The following is a 6,121-nucleotide window of genomic DNA, read 5'->3' as shown; positions in this document are numbered from 1 at the left end:
TGGTGCCTTTTCAGTGCACTGCGAATCCTTTGCTAAAGGGGCAGAAAATACCTGCCTTTCCTTTGAACTAAAATCTGGGCAGGAAACTGCAGGAGCAGGGCAGAGCATAGACCAGGAGGGCGGTGTCCCGTGGCAGCAGAGGCCCATCTTCCGATGTCTGGGTCACATTGAATGCGTCCTCCTCCACAGAGGTTATCTCCGTCTGAACTTCCTGAGGAAGCCTAAGCACATGGTCCTTCTGGGAGAGAAGAGAATCTGGTGACATACCAGATGCTGTTTCTCTCCTGCTGAGCACTGTTCACACATCACCGACAAGACAAGACGTACCTCACTTAATCTTAGGGCAACCGGAAGATGACCTTGTTCCTGGCTCGCAGACAGGAAGTGGGGACTAAAAGATTGTCAAAGGCGTAGAATTGACACTGACACGTGGGCCAGTCCTGCCCAACAGTTTGAGGGGCTGAATTTCCAAGTTCTGCTTTAAGTAGTTATGGGGAAGGTGGATGGAGTTGTTTGGGTGCCTCTGATTTACAAAATACATGTTTCATGAGCTTTATAGTCTCCCAACTGGAAGAACCATCGATCGTGCAGTTCTGTCGCCTCATGGAGGGTGAGTTTCATAACAGAAGACAACTTTGCCTGGTGAAGGTTTTCCATGGTCTCCTGTGATTCAGCATTAGCAGTGGGGCCTAGGTGTTTTACAGTGGGTCACGGAGGTCAGAAAGATGGAAGGACTCAGCTGGAAAGGAATAGAGCGAGATTTTATGGCTAGATCAATGTGATCTTTTTATTCCTTCTCTTTCTCTTTCCTTGCTTATCCATTCATATGTTTAAGTTACTTAAATTTGCATAAACATAAGATGTCCTGTCTTTGTGCTGTGTCAGGTGGAAGATCCAGGGGAGGAACTGCCCTCCCACAGGGAGGCGGCAGAGAGAGGGTGCTGTCACCGGGCCGGGTTAGATGCAGAGCAGCGGCCAGCTCGGCGTGGACAGTGCAGACTGGGAGATTTCCCACCCTCGGCCCCTCCGTCAGGATTTTATCCCTGGGACACTTAATGTTAAGTGACAGCACGCTTCATATAGTTTTACAATTACAGTTTATACGATTTTCAAATTTTACCATTTCATATAATTTTAAAACTTATATAAAAGATTTCTTCCAGAGGTAGGGCTTTTGGGCATCACAGCACTCAGGCATGGCAGCGCGGCCGGCTGTGGGACAAGCCAGACACACCTGGTCACTTCTCACCACCTCTCCTCTCCGCTCCTAAATGCAGAGCTGGCTGCCTCGCCTCTGCCTCTTGGTCCCTTCGCGGACAGTACGGTCACCTCTATCAACAACGCCTCAGAGCCGAAGGCTTCAAGCACGGGGAGTTCCTGCTGTGAGTGCCCGCTGTCCACAGCTCTGTGCCCAGGGCACCCAGGGCTCACTCCCAGGCCAGCCACACGCACTGCGGGCCAGGGTCGCGCAGAGGTCGGCAGCGTCCGCTGGAGCTTGCCATCGGAGCCGAAAAGCTAATTTCCTCAGAGGCAAAGGGAGGCAAGATTCCCCCACAGAGTGGTTCTCGCCGCTGGACGGGCTCCCGAGGAAGGCCAGGCTCGCCGAGGCCGTCAATCGGGAGAAAGTCTTGTCCTGCCAGCCGCGAGACCACCTGCTTCTTCCACAACGGCCTCGGCCCTGACTGCACCACAGCTGTGGCTGGAAAGCTCCGTGGCTCCCGCGACTCACAGCGCGGTTCTGAGGTAGCCTTCGCTCCCGGCCTGGCACTCACCACCAAAGTGCCGGGTTTCTTCGCGGGGGGCCTGGAGTAGGCAGGAAAAAGTAAATATGTTCTGCTATTGCACCTCAGCCCACTGCGACGCCCTGCTCGTGTGTGTCGGATGCCCGTGCCCTGCTGCCGCTCGCGGCCCTGTAAGCTGCCGCGAAGAGCAGAGGTTGGCAGGCAGCTGAACTCACTGCTCTGTTCCCAGAACCACTTTTGTGTGGAAAGAAGAATAATGTTTAGAATAGCTATGCTTGTTCAGACTTGGGCCCCCTTCATAGAGAATATTTTTATTTTTACTTCATGAAAAACAACTATCAGTGTTGATTGTCAATGATAAAATTTGAGTTTTGCAGTAAAAAACAAAATTTTGAAACTTGTGGATCCACCACTATGAACCTGACAGTCTCCTGAGCCCTGAAGCCTTCCCTGAGGAGGTCTGTGTGAGTACCAATCTGTGGGGTTTTCGATACGTGACGGCTGGTGTTGACACCTGGGAGAGCTGTCTGTCCCAGCTAAAGACCTCTGGGTATCATGATGGTCTCATCTTGGCCTCGAGAGGTCGAGGCCAAAGGACGTCTCGGTTTGACAGACCGGGAGCCTCCACCGCAGGTTTCAGGCCCCACACCACATCTCTCTAAGAAGTGGCTACTCACTGAGCTTGGGTCAGGTTCAAAGAATGAAGTCATCCTCACGCTCCCTGTGCTTAAGAGACATCACTTCAGAATAGATTAAAGATAGGTACAGGCAAAGCAGTCTGTCTTCTATTAAGCCAGGCATTAGAGAATTCTCAAAAATGCAAAACAATGCCACTTTTCTCAGAAATATTTTTGAAACAGTATTTTTCATAAAATATTTTAAATATGCTAGTATATGTAATTGTAATTTGGAAGTAAGTATGAAAATACTCAAAATTATCCCCATTTTAAATTTCTAAATGGCACACCTCAATAGATGGGCCTGACATAAGTTAGTGGCTTTGAGGGCGCTGGTTCTGAGGCCAGATCTTTGAGCACTGCTGTCCTAGGTAAGTAGCACATCTTTAAATACGGATGCGGAGAAGCCCGATGGCTGCGGGGAAGAGGAGGAGAGGTGGATGAGGGCGGTGCGCCTGGGAGTTCAAGACAGATGTGCTGGACGTGGATGTGTGCAGTGGATTAGGAGGAAGCTGAGGGCCATTTCCTGCTGGGCAGTCTGTTGCCGTAGAAAGATTCTAGGTAAGGAAACGATGTGGCTGGATTCAACACTGGGCATGGCACGCGGTTGCAAGTGTGGAAGGGAGGGAGGACATGGAACACGGTGGAGGGTGCGAAAAACTGGAGACAGCTCGGGAAATCTGAGGAACTGAGCTAAGCAGCAGTGGCCAGGATGACAAGGAAGGAGACGGGTGCAGGGCATTTCAGGAAGCAGAATGAAAGCTGTGTCACCCTGGTGGAGACAGCCGAGTATACTTCAGTGCTGGAGACTTGTGGAAACAAACCGAGTGCTCATGCTTAATGCTGTCCCCAGGGTTCTCTACCACAAGGAGATCCTAGAAAGTACTTTGAGGGAGTAATTCTAAATCAAAAAGGTTTACTTTTGCAAAATGGCTCCATTAATTAGGATTAGGTTCCATGGTATCTAATAGGACATACCAAACAATCATAAACAAGATCCGAAGAAATGTTCAGGGCAACTTCCTGCTTCATTTTGGTTAGCAGATTACTATTGTGTTCAAGGCCATCTCATTGCCCAAGATAGCTGCTGGAACAACATCACATTAGCATTCCACGCAGGCCAAAGGAAGAAGGAAGCGGGGCAGGATAAAAGGACCCAGTTTCCAGCTAATTCAGTTTTCTTTCACAGTTTTCCTGCTAAATATGCTATATTTCATTGCCTGAGCTTTTAAAATTTTGCCATACTCAGATGCCAGAAGGATAAGAAATAGTCTTTTCCCTGGCCCCTCACTATCTCACAAAACGTCAGGACCCTGGATGACACAAGAAGGCACAGTGCTTGTCAGACGCCAGGAACAGTCTCCACAGGGGCTCCTGGATCTCCCAGTTTCCACAACGGAATTTAAGAATTGAGAGCACAGTAAGTGGGTTCCTAGGAAGCACTGGGTTTGGGGGCATTTTTATAAAATGCTATGATCATCTCCTAAATGCTTGGTTAATTCATTTGCATCCTCTTTGCATACGGAGTAATTTCTCTGAACTCTGTTTCAAATAATTCTATTTTGTTTGTCCAGAATCTTCTTTGATTCCTTGTAACCGACTGAATAGTCACAAATCTCCAGAGTATTCAAAGTCCTTTTGAAATTCTACCGAAACCATTCCAGGCACCCTCCCATAATATCTGCTTTAGCCAAATGCAAGCTTACACACTATGCTGACCATCACCTCTGCCACTTTAGCTCTTCAGAAGTCGGCAGGGTAACTTCATGGGCCAGTAAGCCCTGCGGAAGACACACAGCACTCCTGGAACTGCAGTGCCTTCCAGACAGCAGCCATGCATGGTCATCTCAAGACTGACCTCCACCCAGAGCCCATTTCACATTTTATGCTTGTAAAGTATCTTCCTTCCCAGCCAGAGCAACTAGTCAAGGAAGGAATAGAAGGCATCCACATAGGAAAGCAAGAAGTTAAAGGCTAGGCTTACTTATAAAAACATGATACTACGTATAGAAAGCACCAGAGGCCCCACCATGACTGTCGAAACTGATGAGTGCAGGAAATTTGCAGGATGAAGAATCAACTACAAGGTCAGTAGCATTTCTGTACATTAACAGACAGCTATTCAAAACGAAATCAAGAAAATAGTCCCATTTACAATAGTGCACACACACAAGTACTTAGGAATATGTTTAACAAAGGAGACAAAAGATGTATATACTGAAAACTGTGAAATATTAATGAAAGAAATTGAAGACACAAATATGCGGAGAGATATCCCTTGTTCATGGGTTTGAAGAACTAGCCCTGTTAAACTGTCACAGACTTGAATGTAAGATCTGAAACTGTTAAACAACTAGAAGAAAATGTGAGGGAAAACCCTCCGTGATACTGGTGTGGGGAGTGACTTTTTCCAGTATAACCCCAAAAGCACAGGCAACAAAAACAACACTGGACAAATGGGGTAGCATCACCTGCCAAAGCTTCTGCATGGTGGTGGGAACAGGTAATAGGTGAAAGGACAACTTACGGGTTGGGAGAAAATATTTTCAAGCCATATATCTGCTAAAGGGTAGTATCCAAAACATATTAAAAAGTCAACAACTCAATTTCGAGAAAATAAAACCCGATTCAAGATTTAAAAATAGGAAAATGACCTCCGTAGATTAAGTTCTCAAAAGAAGACATACAAATGGCCAACAGTTATTGAAGAAACACTTAGCATCACTAATAATTAGGGAAATGCAAATAAAAACACAAGGAGATACCCCTTCACACCTCTTAAGATGGCTGTCACCAAAAGATGGGACCACTGTGGCCAGGATGGGGAGAAAAGGAATCCTGGTAAGAATGGAAATCAGTGCAGTCATTATGGAAACCAGTATGGAGATTCCTCAGGAGAGTGAGAATACACCTACCATGTGGTCCAGCACTCCTGCTCTTAGGCATATTTTGAAAGGAAATGAAATCAGTACCTCGGAGAGACATCTGCATGTCCATGTTCGTTGACTGCATTATTCATAACAGTGCAGACATGGAATCAGCCTCAGTGCCAGTCAGTGGATGAATGAATTACAATGCAGCATGTGGACACAATGGAATGCATTCAGCCTTAAACATACGGAAATCCTGTTATCTGCCACAACCTGGGTGAGCCTGGGGGACATATGCTAAGTGAAATGGCCTGTAACAGAAATGCGAACACCACATGTGGAATCCAAAGAACCTGAGCCTGCAGCAGCAGGGTGGATGGTGCCTCCCAGGGGCTGGGCCAGGGCTGGGCCGGAGAGAGGCTTGTCAGAGGGCAACTTAATCATTCTACAATGCATATGTGTATGTATCAAAACATCACACTGTACTTCACTAATGTATACAATCTTTTGCTAATTAAAAATTCAAGACAAAGGAATTAAAGTGCTATCCTGCTCTAACCCAGGCCTGCCACCGGTGGCAGTGTGGGACAGGCTGAGCAGAGCCTGGCCAGGCGCACAGGGACCGGCACTCAGCTTGGACACCATCCGCCTTGGCCGCAGGCAGCCGAGCCGTGGTCATGGGGCAGCTTGGTCGTGGCCCTCCACGGTTGCTGCTCCCCCTTTGACCTTGCCCTTAACCCACATTTTTCTCTTTGAAGTCAGACACCTGCATCATTTGGACCTCTCCCTTTGGCCTGGGATAGATCATCTTCCTCACAAACTGGTCCTCCAC

Source organism: Heterocephalus glaber, unplaced genomic scaffold (assembly GCF_053883595.1).
Source record: "Heterocephalus glaber isolate CG9 unplaced genomic scaffold, H.glaber_assembly_v1.0 deba00001442, whole genome shotgun sequence".
NCBI classification, from domain to species: Eukaryota; Metazoa; Chordata; class Mammalia; order Rodentia; family Bathyergidae; genus Heterocephalus; species Heterocephalus glaber.
The sequence above is the reverse complement of the archived record's forward strand: the minus strand, read 5'-3'. Positions refer to the sequence as shown.